This window comes from Chenopodium album, chromosome 27, assembly GCF_948465745.1.
Source record: "Chenopodium album chromosome 27, dcCheAlbu1.1, whole genome shotgun sequence".
NCBI classification, from domain to species: Eukaryota; Viridiplantae; Streptophyta; class Magnoliopsida; order Caryophyllales; family Amaranthaceae; genus Chenopodium; species Chenopodium album.
In genome coordinates this window covers 12,872,561-12,891,269 of record NC_137860.1, presented here as the reverse complement: position 1 = coordinate 12,891,269, position 18,709 = coordinate 12,872,561, and the positions used below count along the sequence as shown (strand labels likewise).

The following is an 18,709-nucleotide window of genomic DNA, read 5'->3' as shown; positions in this document are numbered from 1 at the left end:
TTGAATCATCAAGTATACTTTGGATGATCTTGAAAGTTGGCAGCAAGGGTGTTATATATATATATGTACATATATAAATATGAACATATACATATAAGTACATATGTACATATATAAATATGTAAATATGTTCTTAGTTGGAGGTGGATAAGTAGTAAAATTTGCGAATAATCACAGATCGCTTGAGGAGAGTTTCTATGTGGTATGTTGTATAACAAGTAGTTGTAGATTGATTACTAAGCTATAGGCTACAACAATCCTGGATCTTATGATAAATTGACTACTCAATGTACAATGGTTTTAAAAAATATTGACACAACCATAAATAAGGATATAAAGCTACAACAGTTATGGATGTGTTTGATGGGTGATATGAAACACTTCAAGGAGATAGTAAAAAGTTGTGAACCTATAAATTATAAGTACAACAGTATATATGTGGGTGGTAGTGAAAAATGTGTCAGTAATTACATAAAAATTTAAATTAATAAACATGTTTACCAAAAAAAAATAAATTATATAAAAATAAGTAAAAATCTGTAATGGTGTTGTTGGGACATCAAATATGCTACCACCTCTATTTTTCTGCAGGTATCAATATGTAACGGGTCGTGTCACACTTAAAAGACGTGAGTGTTCAATAGTACGTTCTATAAAATAGGAACGTTTCGCAAATATGACGACTAACTAATTATTTATTTTTATTAGAAAAAATACAATCACTTAATTGTCCTTGAAAGGGTTCGAACACGCGTCCTAACAGGCGCAAGTTTAGGGGTGATAATGAGATTACTTATATTCGTGAACTATTCGAACTCGACTCGGTCAAAGCTCGTTCAAAGATAGATTCGTGGTGGCTCGACACGGGTTTGAGCTTGGCTCGACGCCTGACGTGGGGAAAACTAGGTCGTTGGGCTAATTCTCCCTAAGCCAAACAAAATTTATAAACACTCAACAAACCTAAATACAAGTATAGAGGTAAGTCAAGGGTCGAACCCAAAGGAACGGTAATGCCTAAGTGCTTCCAATTATATGCCTAAGCTAGGTCGAAGACAAGAGATAAAAGGTGGCTCTAACAACTACTAAAACGAGGAAACCAACCATATATAAGAGCTAGGGATTAGGATCCGCAAATAATGGCAATGAACGATGCAAATTGGAATGGAAAGTCAACTAAGTCAAGCAATGTGAGGGAAAATCAATCATGCAACCAAAAGAGCATGTCAAGCTATTCTCCTAGAGGTCTAACTAGCGTAAACTACGATAAACTCTAGCTAGGAAACATCACAAGACACCTCAATCGTGTAAATGCAAGCCACAAATCAATGGTCCGCATCAATGTGAACTTACAATGCAATCTAGTGCAATAATCAAAGTTAGCTACTCTCTAATTAATCACACACATGCACATGATCAATCAACCAAGTTCAATCACATCATCAACTCCATCAATTATCCCCAATTTACATCAATTCATTACATCATAAGCTTCACCAAATCCCTAACCAAACAACTACTCAAACATTATCATCAATTCTACCAATCCAAACATGAATAACCAAAATCAATCATCAATTCATCAAAATCAACAATCCAAACAATGAATATTAAACAAAGCAATAAATGAGATAGAGTTAGAAATGCTCTTTGATGATAGAGTGGATCTCCAATACAATTGTCACATTTGAATCTTCAATCTCTCAATCACCATTGAAATTCCTCACTTTCTCTCTTTAAAATCTACTCCTAAAATTAACCCTAGGAAAATGATCTAATTCTAATTCTAATTGTTTTTCTACTTGTTTCTCTCTCTACCCAAAAATGGGTATTTATAAATACAAGGATTAAAGAAATAAAAATAGAAAAGAAAATAAAAGAGAAAAGAAAAATAAAATAAAAAGGAAAAGAAAAGAAAAGAAAAGAAATGAAAAGAAAATAAAGTAATAAAAGAAAATAGAAAATTAAAAGAATAAAAGAAAAAAAAAGAAAACAAATAGCAAAGAAAATAAGGAGGTCGGTGCTGCTCCAAACAATGAGGAAGTAATCCCCTACTTCGCACCAAATCATGCTGCTCATCATCATCAATCAACGGCCCAAGCTTCTCATCATCATCAATCAAACTTCATCAATCAACGGATCAAACAATACCCAGCTGGGTGCGGCCGCATTCGTTGAATGTGCGCCCGCACCTGCTGAGGTACGAGTGAAATCGGAGCTGCGGTGGTTGCGGAGGAAAGGAGGGCGCAATTGGTGGCTGGAGTTTGAGTTGCGGGGGCTGCGGTGGCAGTTAATTGAGGGGGCAGCAGATGGTTGAAGGTGGCGCAATTGGTGCGAATGTGGGGAGGTGCTGCTGCTGGTGGTTGTTAATTACGGTTCTATGCTGCAATTAGAGGCGGGATAAGAGTGATTATTGGGGTAGTTGTTGGTGTTTGCGGTGGTGGTTAATTGAGGGAGGAGAGGTGGTTGTTGGTAGTCGGAGGGTGCTGCTTTGTGTGGGCAGCAGGGGAGGCTGATTTGGTGGGAGGATCGGAGGTAATTGGGTGCGGCTGGTGGTTGTATGCTGGTGTTTGCGTGGTGGTGGAGATGGAGCAGGGGCAGTGGCTGCGTGTGTGGTGTTGCGGGGTATGTGGCTGGAGTTTTGCTGCAATTGGTGTTGTTGCGTGAGGAGCAGGGGAAGCTGAAGTTGTTGTGAAGCAGGGGAAAGCAAGGGAAGCTACGAAGAAGTTCCTGGCAGCTTTCAACACCATCACCATCATCACCATGATGGTGATGAAGGTTCAACTATGCAGTAGCTTTCCAAATTAGACTTGGGACAAACACCTACAAAGCACACATAAAACCGAGAAATAAAATAAAGTAAAATAAAACTAAAACCGACAAATAAAAGTAAAAGAAATAAAATGAAAATGAAAATAATAAAGGAAGTTAAAATAATAAAATGAAAATAAAATAAAGTAAGGAAAATGAGATGAAAATAAAATCAAATAAACTAAAATAAAATAAAACTAAATCTATAAAATCTAAAATAAAGAGAAAACAACTAAAATAACGAAAATAAAAGAAATAAAAGAGAAAATACTAGAAAACCATAGAAAGGTAGAAAAGAGAGAGAAAGCATAAAACCGAGCATTTATTGAGCAAGAAAGCTATGAAAAGAGGATAAAAAGGACTTAAATGCTCATCAAATGTGTGCCATTTATGACACACATCAAATACCCCCAAGCTTACCTTTTGCTCGTCCTCGAGCAAAACAAAACCAAGGAAGTGAAAATGACGAGCTTATTAAAACAAAGTAAACAAGAGACGAGATGAGAATATACACTAACTCACTATCGTAGGAATCACGGTTGTTTTTAGCTACAACAAGCCCTTTAAACCCCAAAGTCGCCTATGAGGACGAGTGAGGTCTCGTAAGGGTATTCTAAGAGTTTGACCTATAACTCTCATAATAATACAATCAAGGCAAAGCATGAAAAAGAAAACAACATACAAGAAAAGCAAACAAATGTCCATGAAAGGACTTTTTGCAAATGTACAAGCACAAGTGGATGCAAATCTTTCGAAATAAGTAAGGGAGTGCACGTTCCAAGATACCCAAGGTTGATTGAAACATAAATATGCTAAGCATAGGAACTAGATTTCACAATCCACTTTCATCCCAAACGATCTTACCGCGTTCTTCCTAATAGCTTCAAATCGACCTCTAATGAGCATCCCATTGATTCCACGAAGGAACCGGAAAAAGAGAATTTTAGGCTACTCGACATCTTGACTTTTGCATTCCCTCTCCCTATTCCTAAAACTCACATTCCTCTCCACCGATGAACGACTCAACCATTTAGGTCAAAAGGTCTTTCCCCAAGGTTGTAACGTAAGGCAATAAGGGTGAAGGTAGGCTAAAATTTAAAATTTGGTGGTTTTCCTAATAGTGAAGCAAAGAACGGCCAATTCTTAGAATCACAATCAAGTAATCACCAAACAAAAATAAACTAACACCCCCAAGCTTATTCAAAGCTATAAATCACAAACATATACACAAAAAGCGTGAGAACGCTTCCCCCCAAGCTTAAATGGAGCATTGTCCTCTATGCTCAAAAAGGGAGAAAACTCACATCAAAATATTTTTGAATTTTTCATTTTTCACTTTTTTTTTTCTTTTTATAATGCTTTGTCCTTGCCTCTTTTAACATTGGACGGCTTTTTCGATTTTGCACTTATTTGTCCGTGCCTTTTATAATATAGGACGGCTTTTATTCATACTCATTTGCCATTATTCACAAAGAAAATATAACACAATCTTGCTATCATAAGAATCAAACATTTCAACTTCTCCACCACAAACTCCATCAAGAATGATCAATTGCTTCACAAAAACCAAGAAAAGAAAGAAAATGAAACAAAAGGCCAAAGATCTAAAGATGTGGCTTGAAAAGAAGGGATAAGGCTCAAATGGTTGCAAGGGGGCAAATGTAAACCCAAAAATAAAGAAAATGAATAAAACTATCCTAAAAATGAAAAATACCACCCCGAAAAATGTGCCTTTGTCCTCCCTAAATGGTTCGGTCTCGGATTCAAGATCTATGAGTCAAGTTTCAAGATTAGGTTTGCAAAAAGTCAAGAATCCATGCCGCTCATGCAAATATAGGTAGAAGGCTTGAAAAACATAGAACTCACATGGTTGTAGCAAAAACTCACTATTGGTGTCAAATCAACTATAGGAAGCAACTACCAAACATGACACAAACAAGTAGAATTCGGCTTCATGTTCCCACTAGTTCTAACCAACTACCTTAGCATGCTTTATCCTAGAATCAACCAAGCGTACTCTCAAACCGTGCACACCGTTACCATTTAAGAAGAAAAGCATTCAATAATACAAGTCCAAATGTTATTATGTCCAAAGCAAGAACAAAACAAAACACATTGCAAATTTGCCTTGATAGAAACAAAAATCTTTTTGGAGTTTTTCAAAATATAAGAAACATGGAAAAGCATATACAAAGGTGCATAACATATAAGGATCAACATTTCACCAAACATGATAGAATACCCTCCCCCAAGCTTGAATGAGACAATACACTCAAACATAAATCATATAATCCATGGGAGGGGAAAACAAGGAGATTAATCCAACAAACCAACATATGTCCAACAAGTCATCATCCACTAGAGAAAGAGCAAGGAAAGATATTACCGGATATTAGGTGGGTGTAAATACCCGCAAATGACCCAATTAAACCTTTCAAAGCAAATTTCTCAAGAATTGAACCTTGTCTTCATATGCTCGCAAAGATAGGAGTCAACCTTCCTTGATTCTTGATCCAAATCGAAGCACCGAAGTATATCAAGTCATGTACCTAGCAAAAGGCACACAAAAATTTCCATGAGAGAAAAATCTATTCTAAAAAAAAATAGGAAAATCTAATCTAAAACACGGGTTACTTCCCGAGAAAGGCTTGCTTAAGGTCCAAGCTTGACCGCTCTAGTAAAATAATATTGCAACGATCGCAAGAGCTTGTCAAATGCACTACTACACATTTCATAAGATAGAATATAGGCAAATGACGGAAGAAAAACGTGCAACAAGATCATTGCACGCAAGTGAGAAGGGAGGTGCCAAAAGAAAGAAGAAGAAGGATCAAAAGGAAAATCAAGAAAATAAGAAGAAGGGGGAAAAGAAAAAGAAAAAGGCAAATCCTTCTCACTAGAATATTTTTGGGTGGCAACATCACCCTCTTCCTCAATTTGAGACAAATGAGCCACATGCAAATCCTCATAGACAAAAGGGTCCCCAATAGTCTTACCAACAAAGGAAGGGAGAAAAATAGGGCAATAGGGGATGTGGTCAAACTTTTGAGAGAAAGGGGTATGAGAAATAGGTAAAGGGCTCGCGACTCCCTCAACACAAGGTCTCTCATCGCCAATGAGGGCATGAAAATCAATCATAGAATCCTCAAAAGAAGAACACTCATGATCGCCATCTCCCTCAAACATCCAACTCCCAAGAGGAACCACATAATCTCCTCCACTACCTTCATAAAAAATAGCTCCCTCAACTTCCTTAAAGCCTAAAGTCTCAAAACCATGCATGAATGGAGGCAAATTCACTTCAAAATCATCTCTCTCCCATGAAGCTTTCTTAATCAACTTGTTTAAAAGGCTATGGCTATTCCTTATGCACTCAATAAACACATTTGACATAACCTCAAACGAGTCCAAATACTCATGGATAGAAGAGTCACATTCATACACTTGAGATTCATTACAAAGGGTGGGAGGGTTGGGATTTTCAAATTCAACACTCTCTTCTCTCCCAACTCCTTCACCATCACTCATATGCTCACCAAAGGTATCCTCACACACTCTTGGTTGCTCAAAATCACCATCATCATCCTCAACACATACATTGGATTTGTTATTTTCACACACAAGCATCAAAGATGACAATTGGCTTTCTAGCTCTTCATTTCTCCTTCTTCCCTCCTCAAGACGCTCCTCACTCTTTTTCATCATCTCCAATTGACTTCTCAAACAATTAAGAGTAGACTCCATTTTAGGCCCAAGATCATCACTAAGCTCAACATGCCTAATTCGAGTTTCCAAGGTAGCAATAAGAGATTCAAAGGATGTAGGAGATTGAGGTTCAACAAAAAAAGAAAGAGCACAACCAAGATTGGAAGAATCAAATTTGAAATCATGAGCATGTACATCACGTTGGGGGGTGGGGGCACAATCAAACATATGAGATTTGTCATCAAGGGAACAAAGCACATCACAAGAAGGCATGGTAAATAATGAAGAATATTGAAACACACCATTAGCATCAACTTGAGCATGTACTTCATCATCATGAACAAAAGGGGAAATAGAGTTGAAATCATGTGTTCTAGGTTCACTAATGGGATCATGTGACAAATCATGGGAAATCATGCTAACATAAGAAGAATCAAGACATTGCACATCAATATTAGGATCATGATTACCCCTATTATAAGCATCCCTAGCAAACCAAACATAAAAATCCCAAGCATCATCAATTGACAATGCTCTAAATTCACCATTGTGCATGCATTCAACTTCATCCCTAGTTTGCTCATTCAACCAAAATAACAAATCTCACAAGCCTCCCAAAGGTTACTACAATTACAATCAAGAAATCCCTCTAGTCTATTAAAATATTCACAAAAAGGCTCATTATCAAATTGAGGAAAAGATAGACACGCCATTTTATACAAAACAAGCAAAAATCAAATAAAAGAAAAGTATACACAAAGACCTAGACCCAAGCAATTAAAAACACTCAAACATAGACACCGTTCCCCGCCAACGGCGCCATTTTGACGTGGGGAAAACTAGGTCGTTGGGCTAATTCTCCCTAAGCCAAACAAAATTTATAAACACTCAACAAACCTAAATACAAGTATAGAGGTAAGTCAAGGGTCGAACCCAAAGGAACGGTAATGCCTAAGTGCTTCCAATTATATGCCTAAGCTAGGTCGAAGACAAGAGATAAAAGGTGGCTCTAACAACTACTAAAACGAGGAAACCAACCAAATATAAGAGCTAGGGATTAGGATCCGCAAATAATGGCAATGAATGATGCAAATTGGAATGGAAAGTCGACTAAGTCAAGCAATGTGAGGGAAAATCAATCATGCAACCAAAAGAGCATGTCAAGCTATTCTCCTAGAGGTCTAACTAGCGTAAACTACGATAAACTCTAGCTAGGAAACATCACAAGACACCTCAATCGTGTAAATGCAAGCCACAAATCAATGGTCCGTATCAATGGGAACTTACAATGCAATCTAGTGCAATTATCAAAGTTAGCTAATCTCTAATTAATCACACACATGCACATGATCAATCAACCAAGTTTAATCACATCATCAACTCCATCAATTATCCCCAATTTACATCAATTCATTACATCATAAGCTTCACCAAATCCCTAACCAAACAACAACTCAAACATTATCATCAATTCTACCAATACAAACATGAATAACCAAAATCAATCATTAATTCATCAAAATCCAATCAAAATCAACAATCCAAACAATGAAAATTAAACAAAGCAATAAATGAGATAGAGTTAGAAATGCTCTTTGATGATAGAGTAGATCTCCAATACAATTGTCACATTTGAATCTTCAATCTCTCAATCACCATTGAAATTCCTCACTTTCTATCTCTAAAATCTACTCCTAAAATTAACCCTAAACTAGAGAGAGAAGCTCTCAACTAAGCTAGGAAAATGATCTAATTCTAATTCTAATTGTTTTTCTACTTGTTTCTCTCTCTACCCAAAAATGGGTATTTATAAATACAAGGATTAAAGAAATAAAAATATGATGGGAAGGAGAACGGTAGGTCGTTGGGCTACCACCCCACCCAATCAAACAAAATTTGTAACTTAACTAACCCCTATTTAGCGTAGCGGTAAGTCAAGGTCGAACCCAAGGGAATGGATATCAAATGCACGATGCCTAAATCAAGCTATTTCGAAGTCAAGAAGGGGTTTGAGGTAGAACTTAGGCTAAACTAGGTAATGCAAACTTGTATAAAATCAATCTAAGACACTAGGGCAATGGATCCACATGCAATCATAATGGAATCGGTAATTTGGGAGGTCAAACCGACTAAGTCAAGCGATATGAAGGAAAATCATCATGTATCCAAAAGAGCATACTAAGATGGTTCACCTAGAGGTCTAACTAGCGTCAACTACGCTAAACACTACCTAGGGAACGTCACAAAGCACCTCAATCGTGAAATTGCAAGTTTACTAATCAATGGTCCGTATCATAGCAAGCTTACAATGCAATCTAGTGTATTAATCAAAGATGGCCAAACCTCAATTAATCACACACATGCACATGAAATATCAACCAAATTTAATCATATCGTCAACTCCATCAATTATCCCCAAATTACACTATTCCATCATTCATACATGCTTCACCATTTCCCTAGCTAGGAAACTACTCACTAGCCATAGGAATTAAGATCAAAACTACAACAATCATCAATTTCATCATCAACATAATTGAAATCAAAGATTAAACCAACAATCAATCAAAATCAATCAAAATTCAATCAATAACCAAATCAATCATCAATAACATGAAAAACTAATGAAATCAACTAAAATCAAACTTGTATTGAAATCAAGAAGAAGATCCTTACAAAACTTTGATCCAAAGATCAAATACAATGAGGAATCCTTGAGCAATCACCAAAAATCATGAGTTTCTCTCTCTAGTTCTTGAGTTTCTCTCTCTAAAATTCTCCCAAAAACTAACTAACCAATTCAATCTAAAACTAAAAAAACTTACTTCTTTCTAAAAATAGGTAGAAATAACTATATATACAAGGAGGAGGTCGGTAATGACGCCCAAAAATAGACCCTCATAAGTGCGGGCGCTCGGAGGAGGGAGAAAGGCGCGCACGGGACACACCCAGGCAGGTGCGCCCGCAGGCACCTGGTGTGCGGCCGCACACGACCAATGTGCGGCCGCACACTCCCTTAGTGCGCCCGCACATAGCTGGGTTTCCTCCCCTTCTTCTCTTCGTCCTAGCTCAAGTGTTGCACGCATCCAGGATGATGATGATGGAGGACAAAGTGGGCAGAAACTTTCTTGAGTTTCTTGAAGAATAAAAGCCATGAGTAAGGCATAAACAAAGCCTTGAAGCTTGCCCCTTGGATCCACCTTTGACTTGGAACTTCTTGCACCTTCTTTAGGCATAAAAGCAATGAAAACTCGTAGAGAGGAGGCTCGGGAATTCTTGGACAATCAATTACCACCTACAAGCAAAAGATAAAAAGCAAATAAAAGAGAAAAATAACAAGTAATCTAGAAAAAGACATGAAAAAGAGAAACTAACTACAAAAAGCATAAAATGAAGAAAACAAGAATAAAACTAAGGAAAACTAAAGAAAAGAGAGATAAAATGAAATAAAAATCATCCAAAAAGGAACCAAATGAGTGCCAAAAATGTCACTCATCAAATTCCCCCAAGCTAAACTTTTGCTCGTCCTCGAGCAAAACAAAGCAAGAGAAAGAGAGGATGAAAATTTTATTAAAAACGAAAAAGAAAGACTCAAGATAAGAATATACACTAAAACTCATTGTCGTAGGAATCACGGTTGTTTTTAGCTACAACAAGCCCTTTAAACCCCAAAGTCGCCTATGAGGACGAGTGAGGTCTCGTAAGGGTATCCTAAGAGTTTGACCCATAACTCTCCACCAAACATCAATGAGGCAAACCATAGAAGAAAAAGAAAGAAAAACAAACCTTTACGAAATGAATCAACATAAAGACTATAATGCAAGTGAATGACAATCTTTCTCAAGTAGTTAAGGTATGCACGTTTCAATATATCCAAGGTTGATTGAAACATAGGGTATGCTAGGCATAGGAACTAGTTATCACAATTCACTTTCATCCCAAACAATCTTACCGCGTTCTTCCCACTAGTCTCAATTCTCCCTTTAGTGAGTGTCCCAATGATTCCTCGAAGGAACCGGAAAAGAAATATTTTTAGGCTACTCGACATCTTGACTATGCATCCCCTTTCCTTAGGCAATGACCCATGATGCCCTCCCCCGAATAGTGACTCAAGTATCTAGGTCGAAAGGTCTTTCCCCAAGGTTGTAACGTAAGGCATAAAGGGTGAAGGTAGGCAAAAATTTAAAAATTTGGTGATATTCCTAAAAAGTGAAGCAAAAGGGTGATCAATCCTTAACACCACAATCAAGAAATTACCAAACAAAAAAAACACCCCCAAGCTTACTTGAAGCTATACTCACAAAAATATATACAAAAAGCGTACACGCTTCTCCCCCAAGCTAAAATGGAGCATTGTCCTCAATGCTTAGTAGGAGAAAAGAATACATCAAAATATTTTTGAATTTTTCACTTTTCATTCATGTTTTTTGTGTTTTTATATTGTAATTGCAAAGTCCTTGCCTTTTGCTAAATTCGGACGGCTTTTTCTAAAGGCAATATATTAATCCATGCCTTTTATAATATTGGACGGCTTTTACTCATACTCATTTGCCATTATTCAAAAAGAAATCATAACACAATCTTGCTTTCATAAAAACCAAAATTCCAACTCAACCACCACAAACTTCATCTCAAATGATCATATTGCTTCACAAAAATCAAGAAAGGTAGAAAATGAAACAAAAGGTCAAATAACTAAAGATGTGGCTTGAAAAGAAGGGATAAGGCTCAAATGGTTGCAAGAAGGCAAATGTAAACCCAAAATAAAAGAAAATAACAAAATATATAGAAAAATGAAAAATTCCACCCCGAAAAATGTGCCTTTGTCCTTCCTCGATAGTTCGGTCTCGTGTTTGAGAATCATACATCAAGCTTTATTAGATTAGGTTTGCATAGTCAAGGATCCACGCCGCTCATACAAGGAATGTTGAAGGCTAGAAAAACAAGTAACCTCACAAGGTTGTGGTAAAAACTCACCAATGGTGTCAAATCAACTATAGGAAGCAACTACCAACATACCACAAACAAGTAGAATCCGGCTTCATGATCCTCCTAGTTCAAACCAACTACCCTAGCATACACTATCCTAGAGTCAACCGAACATAATCTCAAACCGTGCATACCTTTACAACCTAGGAAGAAAGTCATGCAAAAGACAAGTCCAATGTACAAGGTTCATCTCAAAAGAAAAGAAATGAAAAATAATGCCTCAAAATCACATCAAAAATAAAAAGAAAAATAAAAGAAAGTAAGAGAAAAAGGTAAAATAAAAGAGAGGAAAAGAAAAGGAACGGAGACATAGAAAAGGAAAACATAGGAGAAAAGCATGCAAAGGACTAGAAAGCATGTTAAACACATAAAAATCCCAATCGACAAACAAGTGATCGATAGACAACAAAGTCACCGATCCCAAACACATTACGTGTTAACAAGCATCCATCCTCGAACCATTCAACTTCTCCTAAACTAATCCTATCCTATGCAACCAAGGAAAATAAAGAGAAAAATAAGAAAGGTCTCACCGGGATTCCAAGCTTAGCAAAAATAAGGAAGCAATTATAAACCACCTCGTAGCATGCCATATCCATAAGCTCATCAAGGAACCAAGTGAGAAAAAGAAATAAAAGAAACTATGAACAAAGAAAATGGTTAGTAACTTCAAAACAAATAAAAGAAAACAACAAATAAAAGAAAATAAACAAAGCAAGAAGTATACACAACTAAAGGAAAGAAAAGCTAAACGAACCCAAGAAAAGAAAGAATAAAAGAAATAAAGTCTAGACTAACTAAAGAACTACTCTAAACTACAAGATTTGGATTTAAGGGATTTGGATTGAGGGATTTGGATATAAGGGATCATCAACAACAACATGCCAAGAAAAACAACTCCACAAACAACAAACATCCAAGCAAATAGGGCAAACAAGCTAGCTACAAGGAAAATAGCCTGGAGATCAAGAAAATGAGGAAACCAAAAAGAGGAATGAAAATAAACATGCAAACAACTAAGATATGTACACAACAACAACATGGTCACCGAGCAAGTTACTAGTTCCCCCAAGCTAGATAGAAAATACATCTCAACATCCCGATTAAAACAAAGTAAGTATCAAAATAATGAGGGATGGAGGTAAAAAGCATGAGAAGCTAAAAGGGAACTAATAACTACTACCATCACCACCACCACTCCCACTTGGCCCGGCCCCATCGGGGTCTATGTGGCGCTCGGGGTCATCGAAGGGATGAGGGTAAGGCTCCCATCCTCCGGTGTACCCCTCGGGCCACCCATAATGCCCCTTGAAAAGATCGTGTTGCCAAGGAGCAAGAGGGGTGAAGCTATCGGGCAAAGTGAGTTCAAAGGGGTGGTTGGGATGGACATGGGGGTAGTTAGGATCCCCCCTATAGTCACTACCACCCGGAGCCTTGTAATCATAGTTACCATGCTCGTCCGGGTAATAGTGACGCTCGGTGTCGGGGTTAGAAGGCCCCGACCAATAAGGATGCCCAAACGAAGGTAGAGGGCCTTGTTGGGGCGGGAAGAACGGATAGTTAACCGGGGGAGTAATGTTCCCACGGTTAACTTCCGCCTCATAAATTTGTTGTTGTTGTATAAACATACCTTGTTGCATCTCTTGAATACCTCTTATTTGGTCATAGAGGGCCCCAAAGTCTTGATCGTACATGCCATCTACGTGGATTTTCAATCCACTCATTTGCTCACTAAGAGCCCTCAAATCTTCATTGGCAAAAGCATGTTGCCCTTGCTCTTGTTCTTGCTCATGAGGAGCTTGTTGTTGTGGAGAAAAATGTTGTTGTTGTTGATGTTGTTGTTCTTGATTTTGTTGTTCTTCTTCATCATCTTCTTCTTCATCCTCCTCGGAATCAAAGTTGGGATGCCGGAAGGACTTGGGAACATGCCACACATTGTCGGCAATCCTAGCCAAAGAAGTCAAGCTAGGGTTAGGCAAGTAGCACCAATGCTCGTTGCCCCTAAGCCACTCATATCTCCCTTCACTAACGCCCTTGGAGATAAATTGGATTTGACCCAATTGTTGCATATCGAGGTAGATGGAATCTGCATCCCCAATCTCCTTACAAAATGGGAGATAATCATCGAGGCGAAGGTGAGTCAAAAGCCTAGTTACCATACCCCCACATGGGATCTCTCCCGTCCTCCTTTTGCGAAATTCCAAGCAATATTGGGCGAAGATATAACCCAAGTTCAACCGGCCCACAAACTCCGGGCGAGTAGATAACCAAAGGACCTTGAGCTCTAATTTACTAAATTTCCCCATTTCTTGCTTGGGGAACAAGACATAGCCCAATAGACGGTGTACAACCCTAAGACAAGTTGGTACACGTCCGAGATCTTAGCCTTGTTGGCGATGAACTCACTACCACCGGAGATGTCTTCCCACCAAGAATCTTGATCATAATCCGGGAAGATGAAGTGTTCAACGTTAATAATATCCCCATGGGGATCAAAGTCCAAAGCAGCGTTGAACTCCTCCAAAGATTGGTCAAAAATGTTGTTGAACAATTGGAACCGCACCCTATATACCCCTCCAATGGGTACAAGCTCCAAGGTAGGCTCCTTGTAGGTGCGGTAGGCATCGGCGATGAAAGTTCCCAATCTCAAATTCAAAAGCAATGACCGCACATCATTATCAATCCCCAACTTCAGCATATCGGGTTGAAAGTAATGGCGGGTTTGTTTGAGGGTTCTTTCATCTTTCAGATTTTGGTAAAAGGCTCTTTGTTTATCGGTGAAATTTTTCTTTTTTGGAAGAGAGGTTGGAGGTCGTGTTTGAATGGAAGATGGGTTGGAAGTACTAGGCCCAGAAGATGTACTAGGCCTAGAGGAGGTACTTGGGCGGGGAGGTTCCTCGATGCTAACATCGGTTTTTCGCTTTTTGGTGAGTTTCTTGAGGTATTTAGACATTGTGAGAGGTATAGAAGATCACCAACAACCAATCAAGTAACAAACCAAAGAACCAAGAGCACCACACCCAAATTCACCGCTTACTACCAAAATCACCAAACTCCAATTTCACAATTCCCTTCAATCAAACCAATTCCAAACCAATCAACAATATCAATGTACCAAGAAAAATTCCTTTTCAATCAATCCAAGAGCAAACACAAAGCCAATACCGAAATCACCACATACTACCAACTTTCCAAAATTTCAACTCACAAGAATTCAACCAAAATTGATGAAAATCGCTACAAAATCAACAAACAACACAATGTCATGCAAAATCAATCAACAAATATCACCAAATCACAACCAAAATCAAGAACAAGCATCAAAAATCACAAAATCAATACTACACTATTCATGCTCATACAAATTTGTAATTCATGCAAATTTATGATATAATAGGCAAAATTAAAGCAAGGATTAGTGATTATACCATAAAAGAAGCAAGATAAACCAATTTCGAGCAAGCAATTTCAACTCCACACAAAACCCCCATTTTTCGGCCACCAAGAGTAGGAGAGAGAGTGAGTGAAATTTGGGTCAAATTGTGAGGAATTTGTAGTGTAGAAAGATTTGTGAGTGATTTTGAGTGAGAATGGAGTGATTTTAGTGAGGATTTGAGTGATTTTGGATGATGAATGAGGGTGGAGGAGTGCGCACAAGAAGAGGGTTTGAAGGGTGATGCTCGTGATGTTTGAGATGATGAATGAAGGAAATGAAGGGAAAGAAGGAGGAAGAAGAAGTAAATGGCACGTTCAGCTCATGTGCGGCCGCACAGAGCTGATGTGCGCCCGCACACGCAGGCTGTGCGCCCGCACATGCCTCGTGTGCGGCCGCACATCCCTGTGCGTGCTCCTTCCTTCTTTTTTTCTCAAAAATTTGATACTTACTGCCTATTTGGGTGCGCACATGAATCATGATGGTGATGAGGAACAACATAGGCAGTAGCTAAAATCATTTTCAAAGTCCTCAAAGTTGAAAATTCATGTGCACACCTCAAAAATTCACTAAGTATTAATTTCCTCCATTATTCAAAATATGAATTTCCTATCTCACCTTTCTAAAATTCTTACCCTTTTACCTCAAATTTCGATTAGAATCGAACAAAATATGATTTGTGCCATGAACACCTTCCATCCATCATGCATATTTGTTGAATTCCAATCCCACAAACGGACATCCTAAAAATCCAAATAAGGAGAAAAGTAAAAGAAAAGACAAAGTAATAAAAGAAACAAAAATGAGAAAGTTCAAAAATCAAAGAGAAAGGTTAGAAACTCCGGGTTGCCTCCCGGGAAGCGCTTGCTTAAGGTCCTAAGCTCGACCCTTCCTCCTAATCATGGAGGATCAAAGAACACCACCTTCTTCAAGGTGGTTGATAGAGCAAATTCTTCTTCAACCTTGGGCAACTTCTCATTATTGCTTGATGAAACTCTCACAAAATTCTTTTCAAATTCTTCTTTTTCACTTCTCAACTTCTTCCTTTTCCTTGTTTTCTTCGAGTCACGGGCCTTTTTCTTCGGCTTGACTTCAACATCCTTAGTCATGGAAGCTTTCTCTTCCTCATGAGAATTAAGCTTGAACCAATTTGGAAAACCAATATCTTTCTCATCCTTTGGCTTTTGAATCACAAATTCTTCTTCACTAACATCATCAATACTTGCACAAACATCATCAACAAACTCAAAAACATTGTTAGTGGAAGAATCTACCATGCACATACCATCAATGGAACGAGAAAGACTAGCACATGCAATATCTTGGACACAAGACAAAGACTCATGCATTGGTTTCAACTTAAAACTCTCTTCTAATTTCCCACACCTCAAAGTAATTTGACCTCCCTTGACATCTATTAAAGCTCCCGAGGTAGCTAAGAAAGGCCTCCCTAAAATGATTGGAATATGTTCATCCTCCTCAATCTCTAAAACAACAAAATCCACGGGAAAGACAAACTCTCCAATCCTTAAAGGGACATCATCAATTCTTCCCTTAGGAAACTTAATAGAACGATCGGCCAATTGAAGTGTTATCTTAGATGATTGAAGCTCACCTAGATCAAGCCTTTCGAAGACCGAAAAGGGCATAATACTCACACTAGCCCCTAGATCACACAAAGCATTCTCAAAAACCATTTCCTTAATTTGACAAGGGATTGAAAAATTCCCCGGATCTTCCATCTTCTTTGGAAGTTCACCATGGATAAGAGCACTAAAGCACTTCCCTCCTTCCACCGAACTACCCTCATCAAAATCCTCTCTCTCTTCTAAGATCTCCTTAACAAACTTGGAGTACTTAGGCATGTCGGGAATTGGCTCGGTAGGGGGTGTAGAATCATGAACATCCTTAAGAACTTCAAGGAACTTCCCAAATTGCTCATCCATTTTGAATCTCAAATATTTTTGGGGATATGGTAGATCGGGAAATCTCTCTATCTCACTCATCTTTTCACCAACACGCTCTTCTCTTTTGTCAACCTCACAATAGATTTCCTTAGACTCAACCCTTTCCACTTCATTCTCCTTAGCACCACTCTCATCTCTTCCCTCTTTTGAACAAGAAACTCCCTCATCAAAATCATTTCCACCACTTGTGGCAATAGAGTACACGGGTTTCTTTGGTTCAACACCTTGGGAAGGCAAAGATGAAGGACTAGCAAAATCCTTAATAGTGCTTGCTAATTGGGTAATTTGAGTCTCAAGCATCTTATTGTGGGTCATCATCTCATTGAATTTCTTATCACTAACCGCCATGTAGGTGTTAATGATCTTGGTTTGATTATCAATCAACTCTTCCAAAGTAGTCCTAGGAGATGAAGGTTGTGAATAGGAATTTTCACCTTGAGTCTTTGGAACAAAACCGGGTGGAGGACCTCTTTGAGCATTATTTTGAAAATTTCCCCTTCCTTGATTGTTCCAATTACTCCTATTTTGATTTGAACCATAACCTTGATTATGGTTACCACCACCATGATTATGGTTTCCATTACCTTGGTTATGATTTACATAACCTTGGTTTTGATTACCATAATTATGATTTTGATTACCATAGTTTTGGCTTTGATTTTGGCTACTATAACCTTGGTTATGGTTACCACGAGAACCTTGATTCCCTTGGTTCCTATAACCACCATTATGATTATAGTTGTCAAAATTGCCTTGGTTTTGGTAATTCCTATTCCATTGGCCTTTTTGATTATCAAACCTTTGAACATTGTTGTTTGACACAAAATTAACATGTTCACACTCATTGTTGTCAAATTCATCAACACATTCATTAGGACAAACACTAGAGTCATGATCATACGATCCACATGCATCACAAAACAAGCATCCCAAAGGCATATTCTTTGAAGAGGGAGGGGGTTGAGAGTTAGAAGGAGTACCTCTCCCCTTAAATTGGGAGGGAAGATTAGAAGCTTGAGAAGAGGTAGAAGTGCTCTCCAACTTAGCTTTGATTGCGGTGACCTCCTTTCCTAAATTTGTCATTTGGGAGGAAAGGTTGTTGATTGCATTGAGATGGTCCACTGAATACAATGAAGATTGTTTGCTTGGAGAGTCCCTTTCCCCATCTTGCCAATCCCTATAATATGTCACCACGTCCTCAATGATGTCCACAACTTCTTCTTCGGTTTTGTTCATGATAGGGCCCCCGGCCCCTCCATCAAGGCATGACTTGCCTTGGGGACTTAAACCGCCATAGAAGATTTGGATCACTTGGTTTGTGGGGATTCTGTGGTGAGGGCACTCCCTTTGATACTCTTTGAATCTCTCCCATGCTTCATAAAGGCTTTCACTCGGCCTTTGCTTGAACCCTTGAATCAAGGCTCTTGCCTCCGCCGTCTTTCTTTTGGGGATAGAAACGGGACAAGAAAGCCTTTGTAACATCATCCCAAGTTCTCAAGGAGTTGGGCTTCACCTCTTTGTCTAGCCACTCCAAAGATCTTCCTATTAGAGAGAAAGGGAACAACTTGAGGCGGATGAATTCTTGAGAGACCCCATTGACTTTGATAGTGTTGCAATATTTTTCAAATTCTTTCAAATGGTTCAATGGGCTCTCATTCTTAGCCCCACTATATTGCCTTCTCTCAATCAAGGTGATCATTGCCGGCCGGATTTCGAAGTCATTTGCCGGGGTAGTAGGTGGAGCTATTCCAGTCTCAAACCTATATGCCCCGGGCACTCCAAGCTCCTTCAAGGCTATTCTAGGATT

The 18,709-nt window shown here is 38.4% G+C and overlaps 1 pseudogene; it reads left to right on the top strand.

Annotated features, from left to right (window-relative positions):
- Positions 1 to 18,226: 18,226 nt before the first annotated feature.
- On the top strand, positions 18,227 to 18,325 carry LOC145621681 (small nucleolar RNA R71; annotated as a pseudogene).
- Positions 18,326 to 18,709: the final 384 nt, after the last annotated feature.